Source organism: Panthera tigris, chromosome B4 (assembly GCF_018350195.1).
Source record: "Panthera tigris isolate Pti1 chromosome B4, P.tigris_Pti1_mat1.1, whole genome shotgun sequence".
Classification (NCBI taxonomy): domain Eukaryota; kingdom Metazoa; phylum Chordata; class Mammalia; order Carnivora; family Felidae; genus Panthera; species Panthera tigris.
In genome coordinates, this window is record NC_056666.1 from 80,891,237 (window position 1) to 80,905,183 (window position 13,947).

At 34.7% G+C, this 13,947-nt stretch overlaps 1 pseudogene; it reads left to right on the forward strand.

Moving 5' to 3' along the window:
* Positions 1 to 8,754: 8,754 nt before the first annotated feature.
* LOC102950980 lies at positions 8,755 to 9,675 on the forward strand (annotated as a pseudogene).
* The last annotated feature ends 4,272 nt before the right edge of the window (positions 9,676 to 13,947 follow it).

Below are 13,947 nucleotides of genomic sequence, written 5' to 3' on the forward strand. Positions count from 1 at the left end.
CTACAAACTGAACAATATCCTCTGCTTCCCTTCCAACTTCCAAATTTTGTACCAAGTCCTCTCACGGACAAAATATAAATTAGAACCATTCAGAGAAGGGAACTCTCAGAAATAGCATCCCAGTTTTTCCACAACACTGAGAGAACAACTAAGACAGTATTTGTAAGGTCAAGTTGGCAACAGACAATGCAGATACTTTAAAAATAACCAAAGACCTAGTCTCAGATTGCAAATTATTGCTTTTGTCATTGGCTTTGTCCATAGTGTGATATCAGTATTGGGAGCAAATTAGAAGAGATGAGACTTGTATTTCCCTGATGAAGAGTGACATTGAGCATCTTTTCATGTGCCTGTTGGCCATCTGGATGTCTTCTTTAGAGAAGTATCTATTCATGTTTTCTGACCATTTCTTCACTGGATTGTTTTTCAGGTGTGGAGTTTGGTGAGCTCTTTATAGATTTTGGATACTAGCCATTTATCCGATATGTCATTTGCAAATATCTTTTCCCATTCTGTTGTTGGTTGCATTTTAGTTTTGTTGATTGTTTCCTTTGCTGTGCAGAAGCTTTTTAACTTCATGAGGTCCCAATAGTTCATTTTTGCTTTTAATTCCCTTGCCTTTGGGGATGTGTCAAGTAACAAACTGCTGTGGCTGAGGTCAGAGAGGTCTTTTCCTGCTTTCTCTTCTAGGGTTTTGATGGTTTCCTGCTTCACATTCAGGTCCTTCATCCATTTTGAGTTTATTTTTGTGAATGGTGTGAGAAAGTGGTCTAGTTTCAACCTTCTGCATGTTGCTGTCCAGTTCTCCCAGCACTGTTTGTTAAAGAGACACACTCAGATATCACCTCACACCAGTCAGAGTGGTCAAAATGAACAAATCAGGAGACTATAGATACTGGAGAGGATGTGGAGAAACGGGAACCCTCTTGCACTGTTGGTGGGAATGCAAACTGGTGCAGCCGCTCTGGAAAACAGTGTGAAGGTTCCTCAAAAAATTAAAAATAGACCTACACTATGACCCAGCAATAGCACTGCTAAGAATTTACCCAAGGGATACAGGAGTACTGATGCATAGGGGCACTTGTACCCCAATGTTTATAGCAGCACTCTCAACAATAGCCAAATTATGGAAAGAGCCTAAATGTCCATCAACTGATGAATGGATAAAGAAATTGTGGTTTATATACACAATGGAGTACTACGTGGCAATGAGAAAGAATGAAATATGGCCCTTTGTAGCAACGTGGATGGAACTGGAGAGTGTTATGCTAAGTGAAATAAGCCATACAGGGAAAGACAGATACCATATGTTTTCACTCTTATGTGGATCCTGAGAAACTTAACAGAAACCCATGGGGGAGGGGAAGGAAAAAAAAAGAGGTTAGAGTGGGAGAGAGCCAAAGCATAAGAGACTTTTAAAAACTGAGAACAAACTGAGGGTTTAAGGTCGGGGGGGGTCGGAGGGAGGGGAGGGTGGGTGATGGGTATTGAGGAGGGCATCTTTTGGGATGAGCACTGGGTGTTGTGTGGAAACTAATTTGACAATAAATTTCATATATTAAAAAAAAGAGATGAAACTCATTCTGCATCTTTTTGTTCAATTTATAGGACATTATGTCAAGATCCTGAGACTATGAATATTTAATCCATGTAACCCACTCATATAAATTCCAATATCTTTTGCAACCTGGTTGAAAATTATATTTCTAATGTAATGGAGGAAAAAAATGAGAAAAAAGAGTGATAAAAGCAGGGTAATGAATTATATCACCACTAAAGTAGTGTAATTTCCCATGAGGCTAGCACAAGTCTAAATATTAAGCTCTAGAATATCCCAGGGAGAGTAAGACCTCTGCAACAAGGTATTCTAAAATAAATCCTTTTTACTCAGTAAATCCCAGATCTTGAAAGGAGAACTGTTTGTTCATTTATTCCTTAATAAATCAATTAACTTTTTTGATTATTTATTTTTAAATCTTTATTTAAATTCTAGTTAGTTAACATATAGTGTAATATTAGTTTCAGGTATACAACTCAGTGACCCAACACTTCCATACAACACCCAGTGCTATCACAAATGCCCTCCTTAATCCCCATCAACTATTTCACCCATCCTCCACCACCTCCCATCTGGTAACAGTTTGTTCTCTATAGTTAAGAGTCTATTTCTTAGTTTGCCTCCCTCTTTCTTTTTTTTCCCTTCACTCATTTGTTTTGTTTCTGAAATTCCACATATGAGTGAAATCATACAGTATTTGTCTTTCTCTGACTTATTTTGCTTAGTTTAATACTTTCTTACCTCCATCCACATCATTGCAAATAGCAAGATTTCATTATTTTTCATGGCTAAGTAATATTCCATCATATATGGCTAAGTAATATTCCATGATATATGCATATATATGTATACATATATTGGGGTGCATGTATCCCTTTGAATTTTTGTATCTTTCAGGTAAATATTTAGTAATGCAATTGCAGGATCATAGGGTAGTTCTATTTTTAACTTTTTGAGGAAACTCCATATTGTTTTCCACAGTGGCTGTACCATTTTGCATTGCCACCAACAGTGCAAAAGGGGTCCCCTTTCTCCACATCCTTATGAAACTTGTTATTTCTTATATTGTTGATTTTAACCATTCTGACAGGTGTGAGGTGATACCTTATTGTAGTTTTGATTTGTATTTTCTTGAGGATCAGTGATGTTAAGCATCTTTTCATGTGTCTATTTCATATCTGGATGTCTTCTTTGTAAAAAATGTGTATTCATGTCTTCTGCCCATTTTTTAACTGGATTATTTGTTTTTGGAGTGTTGAGTTTTATAATTTCTTTAAAATTTTTGGATACTAACCCTTTAGCAGATGTATCATTTGCAAATATCTTCTCCCATTCCATAGGTCGCCTTTTAGTTTTGTTGACTGCTTCCTTTGCTGTGTAGAAACTTTTTATTTTGGTGTAGTCTCAATAGTTTATTTTTGCTTTTGTTTCTCTTGCCTCAGGAGACATATCTAGAAAATAATTGCTACAGCTGATGTGAAAGGTTACTACCTGGGCTCTCTTCTAGGATTTTTATGGTTTCAGCTCTCACATTTAATCAATTTTGAATTTATTTTTGTGTATGGTGTAAAAAATATTTATTTTTCCCATTGGATATTATTTCCTGTTTTGCTGAAGGTTAATTGACCATATAGTTGTGGGTTCATTTCTAGGTTTTCCATTCTGTTCTATGGATCTATGTGTCTCTTTTTGTGCTAATACCATACTGTTTTGATCACTACAGCTTAGTAATGTAACTTGAAGTCTGGAATTGTGATGCCTCCTGCTTTGCTTTACTTTTTCAAGGTTGCTGTGTCTATTTGGGGTCTTTTTTGTTTCCATACAAATTTTTATGATTGTTCTAACTCTGTGAAAATTGCTGTTGGTATTTTGATAGGGATTGCATTTGTGTGGTATAGACATTTTAACAATATTTGTTCTTACAATCCAGGAACATGGAATGTTTTTCCATTTGCTTGTGTCACCTTCGATTTCTTTCATCAGTATAGTTTTATAGTTTTATAGTTTTCAGTATAGTTCTTTCACCATTTTGGTTAGGTTATTCCTATGTATCTTATTGTTTTTGGTATAATTGTAAATGGGATTGTTGTTTTAATTTTTCTTTCTGCTGCTTCATCATTGGTGTATAGAAATGCAACAGATTTCTGTAGATTGATTTTGTATCTTGTGAGTTTACTGAATTCATTTTTCTGGTTTTGTTTTTTAAATTTATTTTTTCATTTTGAGAGAGAGGAAGGGGGGGGGAGGGAGGGAGGGAGGGAGAGAACAAGCTGGGGAGGAGCAGAGAGAAAGGGAGAGAAGGAATCCCAAGCAGGCTGGGCACTGTCTGCACAGATCCCAATGTGGGGCTGGATCTCACAAACCATGAGATCATGCATGACCTGAGCCAAAATCAAGAGTCAGATGTTTAACCAACTGAGAGCCACACAGGTGACTCTGGGTTTCTTATATATATAGTATCATGTCACCTCCAAATAGTGAAAGTTTTACTTCCTCCTTGCAGATTTCGAGGACTTCCAGTACTATGTTAAATACCAGTGGTGAAAATGGACATCCCGGTCTTGTTCCTGACTATAGAGGAAAAGCTCTCCATTTTTCTCCATTGAGGATGATAATTAGCTGTGGGTTTTTCATACATGGGTTTTATTATGCTGAGGTATGTTCCCTCTAAACCTACTTTGTTGGATTCATACTTTAAATAACCACATGTGTAGCACACTGTGAAACTTATTCTAGGAAGGATGACACCTTGTTAACAATCAAAATATAATTACTACTACAAAGAGGTAGCACAGGGAATTACCAAAGTTTGAGAAAATCAAAGAATCAAGAAGACTACTATAAAGGGTAAAATTAAACTAGCATTAACAAAACAAAGGAATTAACAAACAGACAAAAAACAGACAAAAAGACCATAAATAGAGAGAACGAAATGATGGTTGCCAGAGGGGAGCAGGGGTACAAAATGGCTAAATAGGAGTGAGAGGTACAGGCTTCCATTATGGAATGAATGAGTCATAGGAATAAAACATGCTGCATGAGGAATACAGCCAATGTTATTGTAATAGCATTGTATGGTAACAGCATTGTATAGCTACACTTGTGGTAAAAGTAGCATAATGTATAAACTTGTAGAATCACTACTTTTCCACCTGAAGCTAATGTAATAGTGTAACTAATGTACTAATATAACTAATAGTTTTGTGTCAACTATACTCAAATATAAGCAAATAAATAGATAAATTAACATTTATGAATGATTAGAAGTGAATTTAGATGCCAAAGAAACCAGTTCCAGTAGGGAAAATAACATATGTGAGGGTGAATGACTTTCATTCATTATTTCACTTAATTTTTACAATATCCTATGAGTTGAGACTACTAGTCCTCCCATTTTATGAATAAAGAAATTGATATAAAGGATTAATACATTTTGTAAGTTAAATAAATTTTGCAATTTTACTAAAATATTGGGTCACTTTAACCTCAAAATCTAGGAACTGTGATCTGATCTATATGATACTGTATCATTATGTGAATTATGGCTCCATTTTTATCTCTCTTTTATAAAATGTATAAATGATTTTTAATACCTGTGATGGTTACGATGCAATGAAAAGGACACGTTCGGGGCGCCTGGGTGGCGCAGTCGGTTAAGCGTCCGACTTCAGCCAGGTCACGATCTCGCGGTCTGTGAGTTCGAGCCCCGCGTCAGGCTCTGGGCTGATGGCTCGGAGCCTGGAGCCTGTTTCCGATTCTGTGTCTCCCTCTCTCTCTGCCCCTCCCCCGTTCATGCTCTGTCTCTCTCTGTCCCAAAAATAAATAAAAAACGTTGAAAAAAAAAATTTAAAAAAAAAAAAAGAAAAGGACACGTTCTTGTCTGTAGGAGTGAAATTTTGAAGTATCTATCAAGATTTGGTACTCATATATATTTTCAGGTAGCACTTGTATATATGCAAATGAGCATAAAAATGGACTTAGCATTGTAGCAAATGATGTAAAATCGATGGCAAGTCAATCCCCTGAATCTTAATAAACAAAGTAATTATTAAATTATTAGAAGTCTCCTTTGGTATTCCATGAACTCGTTATAAAAGGATGAGTCCCATCTAGAAAATTTATAAGGAATGATACCCGTTGTATATTGTTAACTGAAAAAGAAAAAAAGAAAAATTGCAAAAATATTTTCTGTAGTAAAACTGCATTACTATATTTAAAAAATTGCCTCTGGGTGTGTGAACATGACTGTGTTTGTGAGTGAATATACAGAAAAAAATCTCTGAAAGGATATACTATAAATATTTAATACTGGTTGATTTGAAGATGTGAGGGCAAATAGAGGATGAGTTAGAAAACATAAGGGCCATGCCATCTGACATCATATACCATTGATTTGATAATTGATTCTCTGACATTATTTCTCAAGGCATTAAGTCTATATAACTCTTTAAATTAAAAAATTAAAAAATGAGTTTAAAATACCTTTCTGATTTTTAAAAATATTATGGGGGCGCCTAGGCGGCTCAGTCGGTTAAGCATCTGACTTCGGCTCAGATCTGATCTCATCCTTCATGAGTTTGAGCTCCGCATCGGGCACTGTGCTGACAGTTCAGAACCTGCAGCCTGATTCGGATTCTGTGTCTCACTCTCTCTCTGACCCTCTCCCACTCACACTCTGTCTCTCTCTCTCAAAAATAAAGAAACATTAAAAAAAATTTTAATATTAAAATTCTTTCTTGACTAATTCATTCTTCTTTGTTCTGGTAGAGATGTATAAATGAATAAAACCTGAGTGCCACCCTCAATGAAGGGTTTACTGTGGTGGAGTTCAGCTCTATATTTAATGAACCCGAAGCAACTGAGAATAACTTATCTCCTGAGTATAGATTGAATGCCATGTGCATATTAGAAAAATTAAATACAGCCAAGGGGAAACCAGGTTGATTGTACACACTGGTAGGCACATTTTTGCTTTTAGTCTCACTGTATTGCTTAGCTTTCTGGAAAGATGGATGTTATGACATCACTATACCATGTAAGACCATCTTGCCTGCATTCTGATTTTCTTTATTCTGGTCTCTCATACATTTATAGAGTGACTAGAGAAGGTAAGTTTGTTTTATCTTTGGATAGTATTAATCTTTATCATATCCAGTGAGCTTTGAAATGTTTTACCTTACAGTCAGGAAGCAGTATTCCCTGGAAATTTACTTAAAGCACTCTCAGGGTTACAATAGTAATTTCTTGAAATTTAGGTCACAACAATGTTTATGCTTATATGGAAAGATAAAAGAGATAAAGAAAAATTCCTTTCCTTTTAGCAGAGGCTATATAGCAATCAAGCCTGCATTTTCTCTGTCTGCATAGACAGAGCAAGGGTAAATGAATGATAAAAAGTCTCCTGAAGTAGATTATGAATGCATTGCCTCCAATATTTTAAGCAAATTAAGAAAATCTGGGATTATATTTTTGTCTGGGATCATTAGACATAGCAGAAATAAAGTATGTTTTGTATTTGTGAATAAATGTATTTTTATCTTTCTCCCATTAATAAGGTTATTTTTTGGAATACATTGCCGGGATCTCCAAATTACTACTTCAACATATTTACTATTTTTAATTTTATATTTTAATATTTCAGTTTGTTCAAAAACTATTAACAGTCTCTGTCTTTTGATATGCCAATTTTGCTGAAATGTGTCAAAAATGTGTCTTTTTAAAAAAATTTTTAATGTTTATTTATTTTTGAGAAACAGAGAGACAATGTGAGTGGGGAAGGGCAGAGAGAGAGAGGGAGACACAGAATCTGAAGCAGGCTCCAGGCTCTGAGCTGTCAGCACAGGGCCCAATGTGGGGCTCGAACCCATGAACTATGAGATCATGACCTGAGCTGAAGTTGGAAGCTCAACCTGAGCCACCCAGGTGCCCTAAAAATGTGTCTTTTTCTAAAGGAAGACAATGCTGGTTGTCAAGGAAAAAACATAAAGCAAGGAAAATAAGGCACAATACAATCTTTGACACTTACCACCTACTGACTTCTCCAGTTAATGCTGTAAAAACAAGTACAGACATAAAAAGGAGATCTTTGAAATGTGACAATGCGTAATAAGTGAATTTCATTCTAGTGTATAAAATGTGACATGTGAGAATTAATTACTGATACTAACTTGATTCATATTACATTGCCAGTGATTTTCATTTTTTAAAAAACTACAATAGCACAAATAAAAGCTGGTTGCTAAGATAAAGAGAGAACAACATAGACAGAAATCATATAGACTACATTTTAGCAATTTGTGGTTTCTATAAAGTAAATCTTATAGAGAATTTTTTACTTAGTCTTCTAGAAAGAAGGCAATGAGATATTTTGTGATTAAAAAAAAAACCTTTATGAGTCCCTTCTTGTACTCAAGTTTAAGAGTGAAAAGACAAAGTGAATATAGTTACAAAACAAAGTTAATTGTTAATTTAAATGAGGGACATAAAAATTATATAAAGGGACTATATTACTGAGATAGCTCTATCGATGTAAATATGGATATCACTGGCTTCAAGTTTTTTTTCCCATAAATTAAGAACTTTACTCTTATTACAGCTAAGACAATTCTAGTCCTATATTTTTATGATTAGAAATACATTTATCTAATGAGCATATTAAAAAGAATGTATATTAAGAATAAAAATGACAGCTATTATTAAGCTCAGGAATTGTGTTTGAGTCATCAGTTTCCAACAAAGCTTTACAACAAACTAAAGTTTATACATGGCATAAAAATTAAAACTCAAAATTAAATATTTCAGTCCTAAAAGCATGCAATCCTGGAAACCTGAAAACAATATCTCAATATCTAAATTACAGATATAATTACTAAATATTGTTGTAGAAATATATAAATAAGAGATGTATTGCACATATAGAAAATTTGGTTACAAGTACAGATGCTATATAAAGTCACTCGTGAGTGGACTTTTAATATAGACCTAAGAATACATTTTTCCTTTTCAACAGAGGATGTGCAAAATATTTCTACTTAATGGGACTGAGTGGATATTGCAAAAAGGCAAACAGGAAAAAAGTTCCATTGGCTTCATTTCATTGGAACTAATAGTGCAAACATTTGATCCTCAATTCCTTTATCATTCACAAACTCAATTTTGTTTTTCACAGATTTTGCTTAAAGATGATAAAAATCAGTATGCAAAACCATACAATGATTAGAATTTTTTCTCTTGGGCATCTCAGATGACCCAAAGCTTTAGGCTATAATCTTTATCATTCTGCTTAAGGCTTATATATTAAGTGTCACTGGAAACCCAACCATCATCATCCTCACCTTGACAGACTGTCCTATGTATTTTCTTCCTGTGGAATTTCTCCTTAGAAATTACATTCACCAGTGTGTCTATCCCCAGATTTTGGGGGACAATCATTACTAAAGTTAGGACCATTTCCTATAATGATTGTTTAGCTCAGCTATTTTTCTTCATCTTCATGGGTGTGTCTGAGTTTTTTCTTCTCACTGCCATGTCTTTTGATCGCTACGTTGCCATCTGCAGGCCTCTTCACTACACCACCATCATGAACAAGAAAATCTGCACCCTACTGGTCTTTGGGTCATGGCTGGGGGGATTCCTTACCATTTTCCCACCACTCATGCTCATCCTCCAGCTAGATTTCTGTGCTGCCAATGTAATTGATCATTTCTCCTGTGACTATTTCCCCATTTTACAACTCTCGTGCTCAGATACATGGCTTTTAGAGATGATTGGCTTTTACTTTGCTTTTGTTACTCTGCTCTTCACATTGGCATTAGTGATTCTTTCCTACACGTGCATTCTTAGCTCCATTCTGCGAATCCGTCTGCTACTCAAAGAAAAAAGGTTTTCTCCACATGTTCCTCTCACTTGATTGTCATTTCCATCTCTTATGGGAGCCGTATATTCATGTATGTCAAGCCTTCAGTAAAAGAAAGAGCATCACTGACCAAAGGGGTAGCTATTCTCAACACCTCAATTGCCCTATGTTGAACCCTTTTATTTATACCCTGAGGAACCAGCAAGTAAAACAAGCTTTCCAAAACTTGCTTCATAAAGTAGTGTTTTCTAGAAACAAATGAAAGTATGTATTAACATGAAAGGATGTTATTGGGAAGATCCACTAAAGGAAAAACAAAATTTTGACTTCTACAATATGCTCCCATAAGCAGCTCACAGATATTTGCAAGGTGCCAGAGTCCAACTCCAGCTTAAGAAACCTTATTTTCTTTCCCCAATGGTTCTTTTCCCAGGGGGTCTGTCGAGAGCAATTCCCCAACAGACAATTCCCCAGGTACTTTTATTAAGGCCAAATTACATAAAATCGGGAGTACAAGAAGTTTCACTGTTGATGGGCAGCCCTGCAGTCCCGATCTGTCCACTGCCTGGGCCCTGCCATCAGGCTGGTTGGATAGCTCAGCTTCCGGCAGCAAGACTGTGCTCATTTGCTTAAGCTTTCTTGTACACTGAAAGTAACTATGTTGTGTCTATCTTTCAAACTATCTGTAGGTTCAATTTCCTCACTGATTTACAATTCTGAATATAGCCAGTAGCTATAAAGTATAAATCATTTTCCTGATTGTTTATTATTTCCAAATAATAAAAAGGTTTTAAAAAGACTTGAGGAAACACTCTTTTAATTGATTAATCCTTAAATTTTATTTTCTGTTACTAATATCACATTTTCCTTTTTTTTTTTTTTTACATTTCCTTTTTAAAGCTATAAATAATATGGAACAAATTCTCTAACAATTATATTTTTTGCACAATATCTATAGTATCTGTCTAGTTCTTCTCACTCAGCTAATACAGCTGAATGTCTATTTTACTGCTTATAAATTATTTAAAAGTCATATATCTTTTGCTTTCTAGTTATGCTCAGGGTATGTGTTATTTTTTTATATACTCCCCCTTGTTTATTTCTATTATATTTTATAATATGTAAAGACAAATATTTAGGCAGTCACTATTATATTTATGCCACATGAAAGTTTGATAGGACTTTCATGAATAATACTATCTCTTCTTTAGAGAGCAGTTATTCTGTGCTATATGCTCAACTAGGTATGTCCTAGGTATTTAATCTGCACAGCTATATGGCAACATAGACTAATTATATCTTTCTTACAAGTGGGCAAACTGATGTTCAGAAGGGTTGAGTAATTTGCCTTAGGTCTTGAGGCATAACAGCCAGTGTGATAACCTGACTTGAAAAACAAAACAAAGGCAAAACTTGTGTTTATTTCACATATACTTAAGAATCTGTGGGAACTTGCAAATATCTATAGCTTTTACCTAGGACATGCACAATTTTATTGATGTTTTACACTCACATTATACTACTTGGGCATGATTATATTATTATAGTCTAGTAGGAAAGTAGTAATTCCTAATATTATACTTGGCACATAAACTGGAACTGTAATCGTTCAAAACCAGAAACTCTTCAACTGCCATTACTGGTGAGAAACAGAGGGAGAAGGAAAAAAATTATAAAGTATTAGCCATATTATAATATGGCTATTATATTCTTACTGAAAGAAGAAATTCTTTCTGAAAGGCAGATTAAATTATTGAAATGCAGATTAAAATATGGAGTAAAGAAAAGACTTAGTACTAGGTAGTAGATTATCAGTTTTTTAAAGATGGCACAGGTTAGAGATGCATTCAGTACAGCTATGTGTTATGAGCTAGGTTGTTAATCTCTGAAAAATACTGTCAGGGGACATGAACTTTCCCCTTAGTGTGGTTGTTTGCTTGCTTTTTTTTTTTTCCTGTCTCATCAGACACAGTCCCACAGCTTCCTTTTCTCATTTTAATACTAATGTGTATTATGCTTTATATTCCTTAGTGTTTTGTGTGTAGTTCTGTTCTGGCAATTTGGATTCACTGAATTATCCCCCTGGAAGCAGCAGTGAAGACAATATATAAAACACTAAGTAGCTTATACTATACAGAATCTGCGTAGCAGCCATAGTGGATGGTTTTAAAACATCTTCTGATTTTTTCCCCCTTTTATACATGCATTCCTTTCTCATTCAAAGAAATATATTCCCTCTAGATAAAATGAAAATTTAAGACCAAAATATTAACATAGAAAGCAAAGGGGTTCACGGAGAGGACGTATGTCCAGGAACACTGGTTTCCTTGGATTACAACAATAGCAATTGCTAGTATTTTTTGTATCCAGCCATTCTGCGTGTTAGTGAGCCTGTATGAAAATTAGAGGTAAGTCAGACATATAGAAGGCAATGGAAGTCTCCCAAACCGTATCATTGATTCATCAATTATCAATTCAACTTTTAATTAGATCAAATAGAGTATTCTGGAGTTTTATTTTGTAACTGGATATATTTTTTAAAATGTAAAGATATGTTAGTATATTTTGGTTTATTATATCAATTTATTCATTCTCTATTAAATAAAATGCAGAAAATTACCATCCCTGTGCTTGTGTTTCTAATTGAATACAAGTTATATCATACTTTCTTTAAGAGAACAGACTTTAATTTAGAGAATCTGTGATTATATTTATCACTTGTCAGCTGTATAAATATATCTAATGTACAAAACCCCACTGACCCTGGTGCTTCGTTTGGAAATAAAGATAAAAGTTCCAAAGATGTGTCATAAGGCTAAATGAGATAGAATATAAAAGTCCTTAGAATTTCATTGGAATCAATAATGGCTTTGCTCAATCACAGATAGTATTAATAATCTTCCCAGACTTGGAAATCAATTTCAACTAAAAGAAAATAAAGTAAATACACCAGCTCTTCTTAAAGCATAGTAAGTGCCACATAGTTTATAGAGCACTTGCATTATATTATTTCAGTTAGTTCCCAAAACACTCTTCAAATTTCAACTCCATGATAAACAGAACTGATGCTTAGGGAAATTGAGTAAAGTCCAAAGTCATCCATTAAGCAGCCCATGCGTATTTTTAACTCACGTTCCTCTAACTGCAGAGCCCACATACACTGTGACAGTAATTTACCCTAGAGTGTCATGAATAAGCAATTAATAGTGTTTTGATACCATAATCATTATCAGTTTATGCACTTTCCCTCTTTTCTTTGCTTATTGATGTCTAAATAAAGAACTGAAAGCTTGAGGTTAGGAACTGGTATTTGCCACCAACTCCTACAGGTACAATCCTTCCAGTGGCTCACTAGGTTCTCCGCGGGAGACTTTGCTTTATTCAGTCCCAAAGAAGTTCTTAGAGAACACCTGTGTCATGGCCCAAAGCCCAAGACTGAACATTGCAAGTAAATTTTGAGTAATTATGAAGCAGAACTAGATGTTACCCATGACACTGAATTAATCAATTTTCTTTTCCTCTAATGTATGAGCCTAATCTCTGAACAACTCTTTACTCATGAGGTAAAAAAAAAAAAAAAAAAAGAGTGATTTGATCATAAAGCACATTGCTTGGAAGCTATGATTTGTGAAGTTTTGCTAATGACCTCTAGCGAAGTTTAACTTAGTAAACAGAAAAAGTTGAAACAATTAGATTCTCAAAGTTATTGCATTACTAAGGGATATGTCCATCCAGGGCAACTGAGACATTAACAACAACAACCAAATTCACCACAAATAAAATGGAATCAGTCTAAGACTCCTAGTTTCTCAAAAAAACATCCTTTTTGTCCGTAATGTATCCTTTAAAACAAATTCCCTTTCTCATCTTGGGCATCAAAGAAGTTATCAGTATCTAGTTTATCTAAAGGCCCATTGTCTTTTTTTAAAAATTTATTTATTTAAATTCAAGTTAGTCACAATACTAACAGGTCATTGTTAATACTAAATTGGTGGTTAACAACTTTGAAAGGGCTTATGCAGGGGTGCTTTCAGAATGAAACCTTGAAGGTACTTTGTGGCCATCTTAGTCAACAAAAATGAAGTATTATTGTTAACTTTCATTTTGACTATGTCAAAGAGCCAGTCTCAGGGGTCCTTGAAGGGATTCTTGATTTTGACTAAACAGGTGGAAGATAATATAGAGGTTAACCTAAACCGTGTTCTTCCAGGGGGAAATATGGATCTGCCTTCAGAAACAACAAAGAGGAGTTAAATGCTTAGAGATAATCCTTTATCCACTGCATGAATACATCCTTGGGATGGCCTCAGGCTTGAGGAATCATATGCACCTTGTTAAACACTGAAGTTTATTTCTCCCAAAAGGCTGCTGAATGAATGAAGGCATAACATGTATCAGGCTTAGTTGATGTTGGTAAATGAATACAATTCATTGAATTTTCATTAACATCTTTACATAAATAGTATAGCATATCTCCCCCAAGTCTGTGATAGTGGATCATCTCTTCTTACAGTTCTTTTAAAAACAAATTTTT